We start from the raw sequence: 14237 nt of genomic DNA on the forward strand, positions 1-14237 counted from the left end.
CCTGGTAAACCTCCTCTGTACTCTCTCCAAAGCCTCCACGTCCTTCTGGTAGTGTGGCGACCAGAACTGGACGCAGTACTCCAAATGTGGCCGAACCAACGTTCTATACATCTGCAACATCAGACCCCAACTTTTATACTCTATGTCCCGTCCTATAAAGGCAAGCATGCCATATGCCTTCTTCACCACCTTCTCCACCTGTGACGTCACCTTCAAAGATCTGTGGACTTGCACACCCAGGTCCCTCTGCGTCTCTACACCCTTTATGGTTCTTCCATTTATCGTGTAGCTCCTCCCTACATTATTCTCACCAAAATGCATCACTTCGCATTTATCAGGATTGAACTCCATCTGCCATTTCCTTGCCCAAATTTCCAGCCTATCTATATCCTTCTGTAGCCTCTGACAATGTTCCTCACTATCCGCAAGTCCTGCCAGTTTTGTGTCGTCCGCAAACTTACTGATCACCCCAGTTACTCCTTCTTCCAGATCATTTATATAAATCACAAACAGCAGAGGTCCCAATACAGAGCCCTGCGGTACACCACTAGTCACAGGCCTCCAGCCGGAAAAAGACCCTTCCACTACCACCTTCTGTCTTCTGTGACCAAGCCAGTTCTCCACCCATCTAGCCACCTCCCCCTTTATACCATGAGATCCGACCTTTTTCACTAGCCTACCATGAGGGACTTTGTCAAACGCTTTACTAAAGTCCATATAGACAACATCCACGGCCCTTCCTTCGTCAACCATTTTGGTCACTTCTTCAAAAAACACCACCAGGTTAGTGAGGCATGACCTCCCTCTCACAAAACCATGCTGACTATCGTTAATGAGTTTATTCCTTTCTAAATGCGCATACATCCTATCTCTAAGAATCTTCTCCAACAACTTCCCCACCACGGACGTCAAGCTCACCGGCCTATAATTACCCAGGTTATCCTTCCTACCCTTCTTAAATAACGGGACCACATTGGCTATCCTCCAATCCTCTGGGATCTCACCTGCGTCCAGTGACGAGACAAAGATTTGCGTCAGAGGCCCAACGATTTCACCTCTCGTCTCCCTGAACAACCTTGGATAGATTCCATCAGGCCCTGGGGATTTGTCAGTCTTTATATTCTCTAACAAACCTAACACTTCCTCCTTTGTAATGGAGATTTTCTCCAACGGTTCAACACTCCCCTCAGAGACACTCCCAGTCAACACATCCCTCTCCTTTGTGAATACCGACGCAAAGTATTCATTTAGGATCTCCCCTACTTCTTTGGGCTCCAAGCATAAGTCCCCACTTTTGTCCCTGAGAGGTCCGATTTTTTCCCTAACAACCCTTTTGTTCCTAACGTATGAATAAAATGCCTTGGGATTCTCCTTAATCCTGTCTGCCAAGAACATTTCGTGACCCCTTTTTGCTCTTCTAATTCCCCGTTTGAGTACTTTCCTACTTTCTTTGTACTCCTCCAGAGCTCCCTCCGTTTTTAGCTGCTTGGACCTAACATACGCCTCTCTTTTCTTTTTGACCAGTCCCTCAATTTCCCTGGTTATCCACGGTTCTCTAATCCTACCCTTCCTATCCTTCTTTTTTACAGGCACATGCTTGTCCTGTAGCCCTAACAACAGTTCCTTAAAAGACTGCCACATACCAGATGTGGATTTACCCTCAAACAGCCTCTCCCAATCAAGAGCTGCCAATTTCTGCCTGATCCCAATAAAGTTAGCCTTCCCCCAATCCAACACCTTACCCTTGGGACACCACTCGTCCTTTTCCATCACTATCCTAAAGCTAACAGAATTGTGGTCACTATTTGCCACATGTTCCCCTACCAAAACTTTGAAGACCTGACCGGGCTCATTCCCCAGTACCAGGTCCAGTATAGCCCCCTCTCTAGTCGGGCTGTCTACATATTGTTCCAACGAACCCTCCTGTACACATTTGACAAATTCCTCCACATCCAGAGTCCCTGCCCTCAGCGATTTCCAGTCTATACCAGGGAAATTGAAGTCTCCCACTACAACAACCTTATTTTTCCTGCACCTATCCAGTATCTCCTGACATATCCATTCTTCCACTTCCCTTGGGCTGTTGGGCTTTCCCTATATCAAGATCAGTGGAGAAGCCCTCCCAAGTGTATCAAACATCATATCCAATCCACGAGCCATATTTTTGGACACCTATCGATGAGTGTCTCCATTTTGTAAATTTTCGAAACTTTTTTTAAAGTTTGCTGTCATAGAGTCGTTGAGTCATAGAGTCATAGAGGTTTACAGCATGGAAACAGGTCCTTCGCCCAACTTGTCCATGCCGCCCCTTTTTTAACCCCTATGCCAGTCCCAATTGCTTACGTTTGGCCCATATCCCTCTATACCTATCTTACCCATGCAACTGTCTAAACGCTTTTTAAAAGACAAAATTGTACCCGCCTCTACTCCTACCTCTGGCAGCTTGTTCCAGACACTCATGACTCTCTGTGTGAATAAAGTGCCCCTCTGGACACTTTTGTATCTCTCCCCTCTCACCTTAAACCTATGCCCTCTAGTTTTAGACTCCCCTATCTTTGGGAAAAGATATTGGCTATCTAGCTGATCTATGCCCCTCATTATTTTATCGACCTCCATAAGATCACCCCTAAGCCTCCTATGCTCCAGAGAAAAAAGTGCCAGTCTATCCAGCCTCTCCTTATAACTCAAACCATCAAGTTCTGGTAGCATCCTAGTAAATCTCTTCTGCACTCTTTCTAGTTTAATAATATCCTTTCTATAATCGGGTGACCAGAATTGTACACAGTATTCCAAGTGTGGCCTTACCAATTTCTTGTACAACTTCAACAAGATGTCCCAACTCCTGTATTCTGACCAATGAAATCAAGCATGCCGAATGCCTTCTTCACCACTCTGTCCACCTGTGACTCCACTTTCAAGGAGCTATGAACCTGTACCCCTAGATCTCTTTGTTCTATAACTCTCCCCAACGCCCTGCCATTAACTGAATATGTCCTGCCCTGGTTTGATCTACCAAAATGCATTACCTCGCATTTATCTAAATTAAACTCCATTTTCCATTCGTCAGCCCACTGACCCAATTGATCAAGATCCCATTGCAATCCGAGATAATCTTCTTCATTGTCCACTATGCCACCAATCTTGGTGTCATCTGCAAACTACTAACCATGCCTACTGAATTCTCATCCAAATCATTAATTTCAATGACAAATAACAGTGGACCCAGCACCGATCCCTGAGGCACACCACTGGTCACAGGCCTCCAGTTTGAAAAACAACCGTCCCCAACCATCTTCTGTCATCACGTCAATTTTGTATCCATTTGGCTACCTCACCCTGGATCCTGTGAGATTGAACCTTATGCAACAACTTACCGTGTGATACCTTGTCAAAGGCCTTGCTAAAGTCCATGTAGACAACATGATTTTCCACTCACAAAGCCATGCTGACTGTCCCTAATCAATCCTTGCGTTTCTAAGTGCCTGTAGATCCTGTCTCTCAAAATCCCTTCCAGCAACTTACAGATGTGAGGCTCACCGGCCTGTAGTACCCAGGATTTTTCCTGCAGCCCTTTCTAAACAAAGGCCCCACATTTGCCACCCTCCAATCTTAGACACCTCACCTGTGACTATCGATGATTCAGATATCTCTGCTAGGGGACTTGCAATTTCCTCCCTAGCCTCCCACAATGTCCTGGGATACACTTCATCAGGTTCCGGAGATTTATGTGCTTTAAGACTTCCAGCACTTCCTTCTCTGTTACAAGTACACTCCTCAAGACATCACTATTTATTTCCCCAAGTTCCCTAACATCCATGCTTTTCTCAACAGTGAATACTGATGAGAAATATTCATTTAGGATCTCATCCATCTCTTGTGGATCTGCATATAGATGGCCTTGTTGATCCTGAAGAGGTCCTACTCTCTCCCAAGTTACTCTTTTGGCCTTTATGTATTTGTAGAAGCTCTTTGGATTAACCTTTGCCTTATCTGCCAAAACATTCTCGTGTCCCCTTTTTGCCTTCCTGAGTTCTCTCTTAACTCTACTCCGACACCCACGGTACTCTTCAAGGGATCCACTTGATCCTAGCTGCCTATGCATAAGGGTGGCATGGTAGCACAGTGGTTAGCACTGCTGCGTCACAACGCCAGGGACCCGGGTTCAATTTCGGCCGCGGGTCATTGTCTGTGTGGAGTCTGCACATTCTCCCTGTGTCTGCGTGGGTTTCCTCCGGGAGCACCGGATTCCTCCCACACTCCAAAGATGTGCAGGCTAATAGATTGGCCATGCTAAATTGCCCCTTAGTGTCAGGGGGATTAGCAGGGTAAATATGTGGGGTTACGGGGATGGGACCTGGGTGGGATTGTTGTCGGCTGCTCAATGGACCAAGTGGCCTCGTTCTGCACTGTAGATTCTATGATTTCTATGATTCTATGTGCCTCCTTCTTCTTCTTGACCAGGGCCTCAATATCCCGAGTCATCCAGGGTTCCCTACTTCTGCAAGCCTTGCCCTTCATTCTAAGAGGAATGTGCTTACCCTGAACCCTGGTTAACACACTTTTGAAAGTGTGCCAACTCATCTTGTTGATTCAATGTTTTCCTGAGAGTTTTAATTCCTTTTTATATTCAATAGTCCCTCGATTATTTTCTTCTTGTGGTTGCTGCTTTAAGTGCATTGCCACTTTCAGAGTATCACCGCTTTAAGACTGTGCAGTAATCTTTTTTTCCACTCAGCTGCCAGTAGCTGCCAGCTTTCTCTCTTGTGTTTTTCCCGGAACCTTTGGATTTTTGTCATGAGCCTGGCTGTTCTTTTATTTTTGAAATTTTAAAACTTCTCCTTTCACTAAAGGAAAGCTCTTTCAGCGATTTCAGGAATTATTTTCTTCTGGGCGTTTGGAGAGTCCATTTTTTATTCTGCTGGTGCTGTTTTTTTTTCTATTTCTCCCACATTTGGGAAACCCGGTACGTCCACGGGACCACCGCTCCCCCTGACACTTGTCAACTTCTGTTTTTTTAATCTTGAGAGCCTCTCTGCCAAATTGAAGATCCAGTAAGTAGTCTCACAACACCAGGTTAAAGTCCAACAGGTTTATTTGGTAGCGCGAGCTTTCGGCGCACTGCTCCTTCATCAGGTGAGTGACCGTTGGACTTTAACCTGGTGTTGTGAGACTATTAACCATGCCCAACCCAGTCCAACGCCGGCAACTTCACATCACAAATTGAAGATCACCAGTGCAGCCATCTCTGCCATGGAATGTTCTTGTAGGCTCTCTGTGACCCTGCACATCGAGAGCCCGTCACTCAGCTTCAGCTGCTTGATCAAAGATGTGCGGGTTAGGTTGATTGGCCAGGTTAAAAATTGTCCCTGAGATGTGTAGTTAGAGGGATTAGCGGGTAAATATGTGGGGGTAGGGCCTGGGTGGGATTGTGGTCGGTGCAGACTCGATGGGCCGAATGGCCTCCTTCTGCACTGTAGGGTTTCTATGATTTCTATGATTTTCTATCTTCCTGCATTTCAGGAGACCTCGATGTCACACACTTCAGCCTTTTATTTTACTTAAAACACTGATTTCTGTGTACTCTTTTAAAAAAACTTTGCAGCCACTCTACTTATTTTACATAAGTTCTTTTTTTAAAACTTAAAGCCACAACCCTTGCTTTGCAACGTCATGTTTTACTGTTTTTATCTTTGTATGTTTCTTTCTAAACTTTTGGCTCTGCCAGCCCATTCAGGTTTGTTCTGCATCAGTCCCTCAGCCTCTCCAATGCACTGAGCCTCCTGGACTGCCTCCCAGTCTACAATGTAAGTGGAGGTACTTTCCTGTATTTTGCTCATCCTTCTTATGGGTTCTGACCCCAGGCTCTTGCTGTGTTCTTTCTCTCTGTTGCTGACCCATCTTGTAACTACCCATCGTTTCTGATTCTACATTACTCAGGGTCTGGCAATATCTCAATGGGCCAATTCGCCCTACTTCTGATGAATATTTTCTTTAATTTTTCTCAGACTTCCATTGAAACAGGATACTCACGAGTGTCAGGCCAGAGGCAGCATCATGATAATCCCATTCTCATCGCCAGATGTAAAAACACACTTTCACAAACTTCATTAATGAACACAAAAGGTATTTATTAATAAGAATTGTACAGCGGCTGCATTGCTGAACTAGCTCCCAAAATGTCTCTATCTAGGAGCCTTTCTCATGATGAGGTGATTCCACATTCTGAGTCCCGATGGCCATCCAGGCCAGGTGATCCTTACTCTGCAGTGTTGCCCTTAAAGGGACAATCACCACACTCGGCAAATAAGGTTATAAATCACCTCCAGTTGGCAGGTGATAAATGAGACCAGGCTGACTCAATGTAGGTGGTGGGGTCAAATATCAGTAGCAGCTTGCAGGGATCTCGAAGAATCCAGAGCAGGGAAAGCCGATAACCATTCCTGACAGTGCCCCAAGGAACAACCTGCTCTCACTGCAGCACAAAATTAAAGAGAGGGAAACATTTATCTTTCTCGGTCTATTCTGGAGCTCCACAAAACCACAGAATACTACAGTGCAGAAGAGGCCCTTCTGGCCCATCGAGTCCGCACCAATGCCTAAAAGGCTCTGACCTGCAACCTAATCCCATTTGCCAGCACTTGGCCCATAGCCTTGAATGTTATGATGTGCCAAGTGCTCATCCAGATACTTTTTAAAGGATGTGAGGCATCCTGCCTTCACCACCCTCCCAGGCAATGCATCCAGACCATCACCACCCTCTGGATAAAAATGTTTTTCCTCAAATCCCCCCCTAAACCGTTACCCCTCACTTTTAACTTGTGGCCCCACGTAACTGACCCTTCAACTAAGGGTGCTTAAGATGCTCCCTACCCACTATCTCCATGCCCCTCATAATTTTGAACACTCAATCAGGTCGCACCTCAGTCTTCTCTGCTCCAGAGAAAACCACCCAAGTCTATCTAACCTCTCCTTATAACTTAAATGTTCCATCCCAGGCAACATCCTGGTGAATATCCTCTGCACCCCTTCCAGTGTGATCACATCCTTCCTATAATGTGGCGACCAGAACTGCACACAGTACTCCAGCTGGGGCCTCACCAAAGTTTTATACAATTCCATTATGACCTCGCTGCTTTTGTAATCTACACCCCGATTGATAAAGGCAATCGTATTAACCTGCCTTTCTGCTGTCAGAGATCTTTGGACAAACATGCCAAGGTCTCTTTGTTCTTCGGAACTTCCCAGTGTCAGACCTTCCATAGCATTCTTCCTCTGGGCAGCACAGTAGCACAGTGGTTAGCACTGCTGCCTCACAGCTCCAAGGACCTGAGTTCGATTCCTGCCTTGGGTCACTGTCTGTGTGGCATTTATACATTCTTCCTGTGCCTGCGTGGGTTTCCTCCGGGTGCTCCGGTTTCCTCCCGCAGTTCAAAGATGTGCAGGTTAGGTTCACTGGCCATGCTAAATTGCCCCTTAGTGTCCCGGGATGTGTAGGTCAGAAGGATTAGCGAAGTAAATGTGTGGGGTTGTGGGGATAGGGCCTGGGGTGGGATTGTGGTCGGTGCAGACTCGATGGGCCGAATGGCCTCCTTCTGCACTGTAGGGATTCTATCTTCTTCTGTCTCAGATTGGGCGCAGTAAGATGTCTCACAACTCTAGGTTAAAGTCCAACAGGTTTATTTGGAATCACGCTTTTGGAGCGTTGCTGCTTCCTCAGGTGAGCGCCCACCCCAATCCAACGCCGGCATCTCCACATCATGTCTCAGATTGCTTTGAGTTAAAATTGCAATCACACCTGAATGACGAGAGTGTGAAGTGGGACCCTATCAGCTTTGTGTGGATGTCACTGCTGCTCATTTAAGCAGATTAAAATCACAGATGGCACATTTGCTGGCAGCTCTCGGGTAGTTAAGAAACTTGAAGCAATTTAATTGCCTGTCCCTCAGTGTTGCCCAAGTGGGTTTGGCTGAAACTCATATTTTTCATCACCCACCTCTCCCCCACCCATAGCAGAATATTCAGTTATCTATGACACTTGTCTACCCAGCATTTGTGTTATTTCTAAACAATGAGATCAATTTTTATTATATATGCTAAAATAATTGTCTTGGTAATATTGAGAAGATATACCAGATAAATGAGTTTATAACATAATAAACTAAATTATTTTCCGTGTGGCCATGCTGCTTCTAGGGTACAGTATATAAGTGTATATGTATATTTCCTGAAGATCATAATCGTCATGGCAGCCACGACTCATGCCCATATACCATCAGTAGTGTTCATGGGTTAATCTCACAACAAAGCATAACCTTAACCACCCACATGGCATTTAACTTCCGAGAGAGCCCTCACCTATATAAACAAAGTACAATAGGGCTCAAAAAATGCCACATCAAAACGAGCAAGAAACATACTATTCTAAGAAATGCAGTATTTTTAAAAATTCATTCGTGGGACATGGCAGGCGAGTATTTATTGTCCATCTCTCGTTGCCTTCGATGAAGTGGTGGTGAGCTGCAATCTAAGATGTTCAGGCACCATGAAGGTTTCTTCCAATTTCATAAAGAAATTCTTTTAATTTTATTTTGCAATCTGGTTTAATGCTATTAGCAAGTTCATGAAGATATAGTTAATAAAACATCTAAACACCGGCTAATGACTGAAGTCTTGTAATGGTATCTACATTTTGAAACTTCACACTGTTACTGAATGCATGCCTCTTAAAATTCTGAGATGGTTGTGTTCAACTATGAGCACACGTCTAGCCAGTATTGTTTGGACTGTTCTACTGATTTGCACACTAATGGTTAATTGAACAGTAAATCTCCTTCAACGAGTGCCATGGTTACACTAGTATTTAACATGCATAGCATTGCTCGCATCAGAGGATCTATTAAGTGTATTATTTCCTAAAGTTGAAAGAGAAAAATCTGCAAACTAAACAATGGTGTAAAATGTCTTATGTATTTTAATAAATTATGCCAAGTAAGGCTTTTAATTAATGTGGCGTGCTGTCATTCTTGCAGCAAGGGGATTTGAAGCATCAAAATAATGAATTTTTAAAAATGATCTTCTGAACAGTTGCCAAATACCATATCAGCATTTCAATTGGGTTACAAATTGCTCTTGTAAATCAAGTACCTTCAATGATCCTGTCAACTGAATATGACTTGGAAAATACCAGTAATCATTGTACAAAAGCTTTATTAACTTTTCACTTAATGTGTTTTGAATTCTGCAACTGGAAGTGTGAATAGAAAGCTGGAGATCTGGCAGCTAAGAAAATCGAAGAACAAAACTGCGGGTGGAATCTTCCACGCCTGCCAGCAATGGGATTCGTGGCAGGTGCAGACACTTAATTTGATGTGAATAAAAGCATTTGATTTCCCGCCGGCAGAAAGTCAATTTGGAATTTTATTCTCCCGTCTTTCAAGGGGTAAAGGGCGAGTTGAGATTCCCGCTGAGCAGTGTCGGAAACCCCATTTACATTCATTAGCATTTCATGAATGCTCATTAAAAGGCCAACTCGCCAGAATCACGCTCCCGCCTCCAAATTAAGTTCCCCACCAGCAGCCAATTAGAGCATTCTGTTTTATGACTGAATATAAGTGGTGGCTGTGAAAGAACAGAGGGAAAGGGTGAGACAGAGGAAGGACAAAAGGGGTTTTGGGGGGATGGGGGGGGAATGGGGAGAGGTGGGGGGGGCGCTGGAAAGGACCACAGGGCAAAATGCTGCAGGCATCTTCTCCTATCTAGGATTTGCCAAGTTCTCCATGAAGAATTGATGCCACAGGACTTGGAGGTCATTCCATACTGGTGACCTCAGTACTGTACCTTTTTGTCAGCGGGTCCTTCCACAGCACCACTGGGGACCTTTGCGGCATTGCACAATCCGAGACACACAAAGACGTAAGGGAAGCAACAGATGCCCTTTTCACGAGAGATTTGTTTGCATTGTCCTCACAGACAGTGTCTCACCAAGACAATGGTTTGCTTAGGTGCCACCAGGTTCAGCAGAGAGACCCATCGGGATGGCCCCAATGCTGGCGATCCATGTCGGGGAGGGGGTGGGGGAACATGCCGCTGATGGGAGAGGAGTCCCAATGTCTGTGGTGAGCTGGAAAGGCTCTCCCGGTGCACTTTTAGATCGGGGCGCCCCTTGCGAAACAGTGCTCGAGTGCTCAGGCATCCCCCACCCTCCAGTGACAGAGCAAAACACCCAAATCTCCAAAACAGTGATTGAGTTTTGGAGGATTGCAGTGTAGAGCGCACCTGAGAGACCGACGTGCGTCACTCCATTATTCTCGCCGTTATGGCATCTGGGAACTTTTCGGGAGAATTTCTCCCGTAATAATCGTCTGTGTTGGGGGTTGGATGAAGTATAAATATTTGCCAGGAGAACCATCAGAACAACTATGCTGCTCTTCTTTCAATAGCGCCATGGGATCATTTACGTCCACCTGAGAGGGAAAATAAGTCCTTGATTTAGTGCTTCATTTGATGAACAGCTCCTCTGACAGTGCTTCATATTCTCATTACTGCACTGCAGTGTCAGTCAGGATTCTGTGCTCAAGTCTCTGGAGTGGGACCTGAATTATATTAGCAAGAATCTCATATATCCAATATATTCTACAACTGCTTGTTTACAACTTGATTTTAATATAAATTATAAATAAATTGTCATAAATTTGAAATAATCCAAAATTGTTGGTAGAATACAATTATTATAATAAATTTATGTTCAAAACCTAGTGGAACTAAGGTACTATTTTCTTTGGAAAGAATACCTTTCATTGAACCTTGATGATGATTGACAGAGAGGTAAAAGGTTCAAATGGTGTCTCAAGAGCTTTCTTTATACTGCAATCTGCAACTTTAACTTGCCTGAGCTTTCTCAGTCGTCCTTAATGATCTAATGTACCTCTCTGAGTAAAACACATTCGCCAGAATTCTATTGCCCCGCCATCACGGAATCAGAGCGGGCGAGGAGCAGACAATGGAAATGTCCGTTGACCTCAGGCGGGAATTTCCAGTCTCGCCCGAGCGAAGCTGTAAAATCCTTCCCATTGTATCATTCATTTTTTTCAGGTGTCCAATAAAATTTATATTAAAAAGACAATAAACTATGCTATAAAGATCGTGTCATTTTCCAGTCTTGATGCGCGTAAGATTGGCCGGAGAGAATGATATCCTTTCTTCGACAGGATGATCGGTTCTCCTTAAAATACCATCTAAATTTATCTGAGTCTATTCTGAAGGTCATATTTACATCTATCACTGACATGCTTCCATTGGATGAGATGATGGACACGCAGCAAATCAAATCTGTTGGGTATGGGGTAGCTTCATATGGTGTACTTTTTGCTGATGGCAAATGCTTAAGAATCAGCTTCTGCCACAAGTGTGGGAAGTGGTTAAAAGGTGTCAGTTCCCATTGCCACTGGAGCATAGAAGGATGAGGGGTGACTTTATAGAGGTTTATAAAATGAGGGACATGGATAAGATGAATAGCCAAGATCTTTTCCCCAGGGCAGGGAAGTCTAAAACTAGAGGGCATAGGTTTGAGGTGAGAGGGGAAAGATTTAAAAGGGACCTGAGGGGCAACTTTTTCACACAGGGTGATGCGTACATGGAATGAGCTGCCAGAGGATGTGGTAGAGGCGGGCACAATTGCAACATTCAAAAGACATTTGGACAGGTACATGGATAGGAAAGGTTTAGAGGGATATGGGACAAACACAGGCAAATGGGACTTATTCAGTTTAGGAAACCTGGTCGGCATGGATGAGTTGGGCTGAAGGGCCTGTTTCCATGCTGTATATCTCTATGACTCGATAATCATAATGACAGGGCATGTTGGCCTACAGGTAATATCGCCATTTCCCTCTGTCATCAGCTAATGCCTCCCAGGTGTGAGAATCGACGTTTAGGGCCTTCATGTCACACTTGTAAGATTCCTTGAAGCAGAGCTTTGGAAATCCTACTGTTTGTCTGTCTCTGGCTACCAGGACATATAGAAAACCCTTCATAGGAAGGAGAACGGTCACATACCTATATGAATATAGGCATTGCTGATGGTAAAGTCCTCAGACTGTAACTTAACAGATTTTCTGTGAAGAAACAGTGAAAGGGAAAGAAGAAAAGTCAAAGTGAGAAACTCCAGGAACAAGAAAACCAAAGAATTATTCAGGGAAGACATCTCACATTATCTGAGGAAGATGCATATTGTTTTTATTAGAAGGTCTGTGCATCCATAAACACTTCTAAAGCATATAAATTTCAAAAAGCACATCAGAAGCCATTTGTTTTGAAGTTATTTGTGCAGTGGTGTTATAAATAGAGTTTATAATATGTGTATGCCCAAATCTTTATAATGATTTTTGATGACATTGTAAAATATTATAGAATAAAATAACTAAATCCTCTCTGAAAACTATCAAAGTGACCATGTCTGTCCCAATTTTACGGCTGCCCATACTCACTCAAATCTACTTTCCTCTGAACTCTCAGCACTCCATTCTCACAAACCCAACTCTATCATTGTCATTAAATCCGCTGAAGTCTCATGGCAGCAGGTCAAACATGAGTAAGGAAACCTCCTGTCGATCACCACGTGCTGTTCCCCCTCAGCTGATCAATCAGTATTCCATGTTGAACACCACTTGGAGGAAGCACTGAGGTTGGCAAGGCCACAGAATGTACTCCGGGTGGGGGACTTCAACGTCCATCACCAAGACTGGCTTGGTAGTGTCACTACGAATCAAATTGGCTGAGTCCTAAAGCACACAACGGCGAGACTGAGTCTGTGACAGGTGGTGAAGGTAATGATCTACTCATCCTCACCAATCTACCTGTCACTGATACAACTGTCCATGGCAGTGTTGGTAGGAATGACCAGCGCACAGCCATTGTGGAGATCAAGTCCTTTCCTCACATATAGGATACACTCAATCATATTGTGTGGGACTAACACTGTGCTAAATTGGAGAGATGTCAACAGATCTCTGAACTCAAAACTGGGCTCAATGAGGCATACTGGGCCATCAGCAGCAGCAGAATTGTACTCAACCACAGTCTGGAACCACATGGCCTGGCATATCCCCCACTCTGCCATTACCACCAAGACAGTGGATCAACTCTGGTTCAATGAAGAGCTCAGGAAGGCATGCCAGGAGTAGCACCAGGCATACCTAGCAATGTGCCTGGTGAAGCAACAAAACAGGACTACTTGCTTCCCAAATAGCGGAGGAAGCATGCATGAGACAGAGCTAAGCAATCATACAACCAAAGGATCAGACCTAGGCTCTGCAGTCCTACCACATTGAGTTGTGAATGGTAGTGGACAATTAAAAAATTAACTGGAGGATGTGGCTCCACAAATATGCCCATCTTCAATGATGGGGTCTCCCAGCATCTCATTGCAAAAGATCAGGCTGAAGCAGTTGCAGCTATCTTCAGCCAGAAGTGCCGAGTGGATGATCCATCTTGGCCTCTTCCTGAAGATCCCAGTATCAGTGATGCAAATCTTAAGGCAATTCAATTCACTTAACATGATATCAAGAAACGGCTGAAGGCACTGGCCACTGCAAAGGGTACGGGCAATAGTTCTGAAGACTTGTACTCCTGAACTAGCTGCACCTCTAGCCAAGCTGTTGCAATAAACCTACAAGACTGGCATCTATCCAGCACTGTCCTGTTCATAAAAAGCAGGATAAATCCAACCTGGCCAATTACCGTCTCATCAGTCTACTCTCAAACATCAGGAACAGGATGTAAAGTGTCGTCGATAGGTCTATCAAATGGCACATAAATCTCTAGCTTCAGATACTCTTCATCCCAGAGTACTTAAGAAAGTGGACCTGGAAATAGTAGATCCATTGGTGGTTATTTTCCAAAATTCTTTGGACTCAGGACTGGTTCCTACAGATTGGAGAGTAGCTAATGTAAGCCCACTATTCAAAAATGGAGGTAGAGAGAAAACAGGGAACTATAGACCAGTGAGCCTAATATCAGTACTGGGGAAGTTGTTAGAGTCCATTATCAAGGATTTCACAACTCAGCATTTGGAAGGCAGTGATATAATCAGACAAAGTCAGCATGGATTTACAAAGGGCAAATCACGCTTGACAAATCTGTTGGAATTCTTTGAGGATGTAACTAGTACAGTTGATTGAGGAGAACCAGTGGATGTGGTTTATTTAGACTTTCAGAAGGCTTTTGACAAGGTACCACAT

This window comes from Mustelus asterias, chromosome 6 (assembly GCF_964213995.1).
Source record: "Mustelus asterias chromosome 6, sMusAst1.hap1.1, whole genome shotgun sequence".
Classification (NCBI taxonomy): domain Eukaryota; kingdom Metazoa; phylum Chordata; class Chondrichthyes; order Carcharhiniformes; family Triakidae; genus Mustelus; species Mustelus asterias.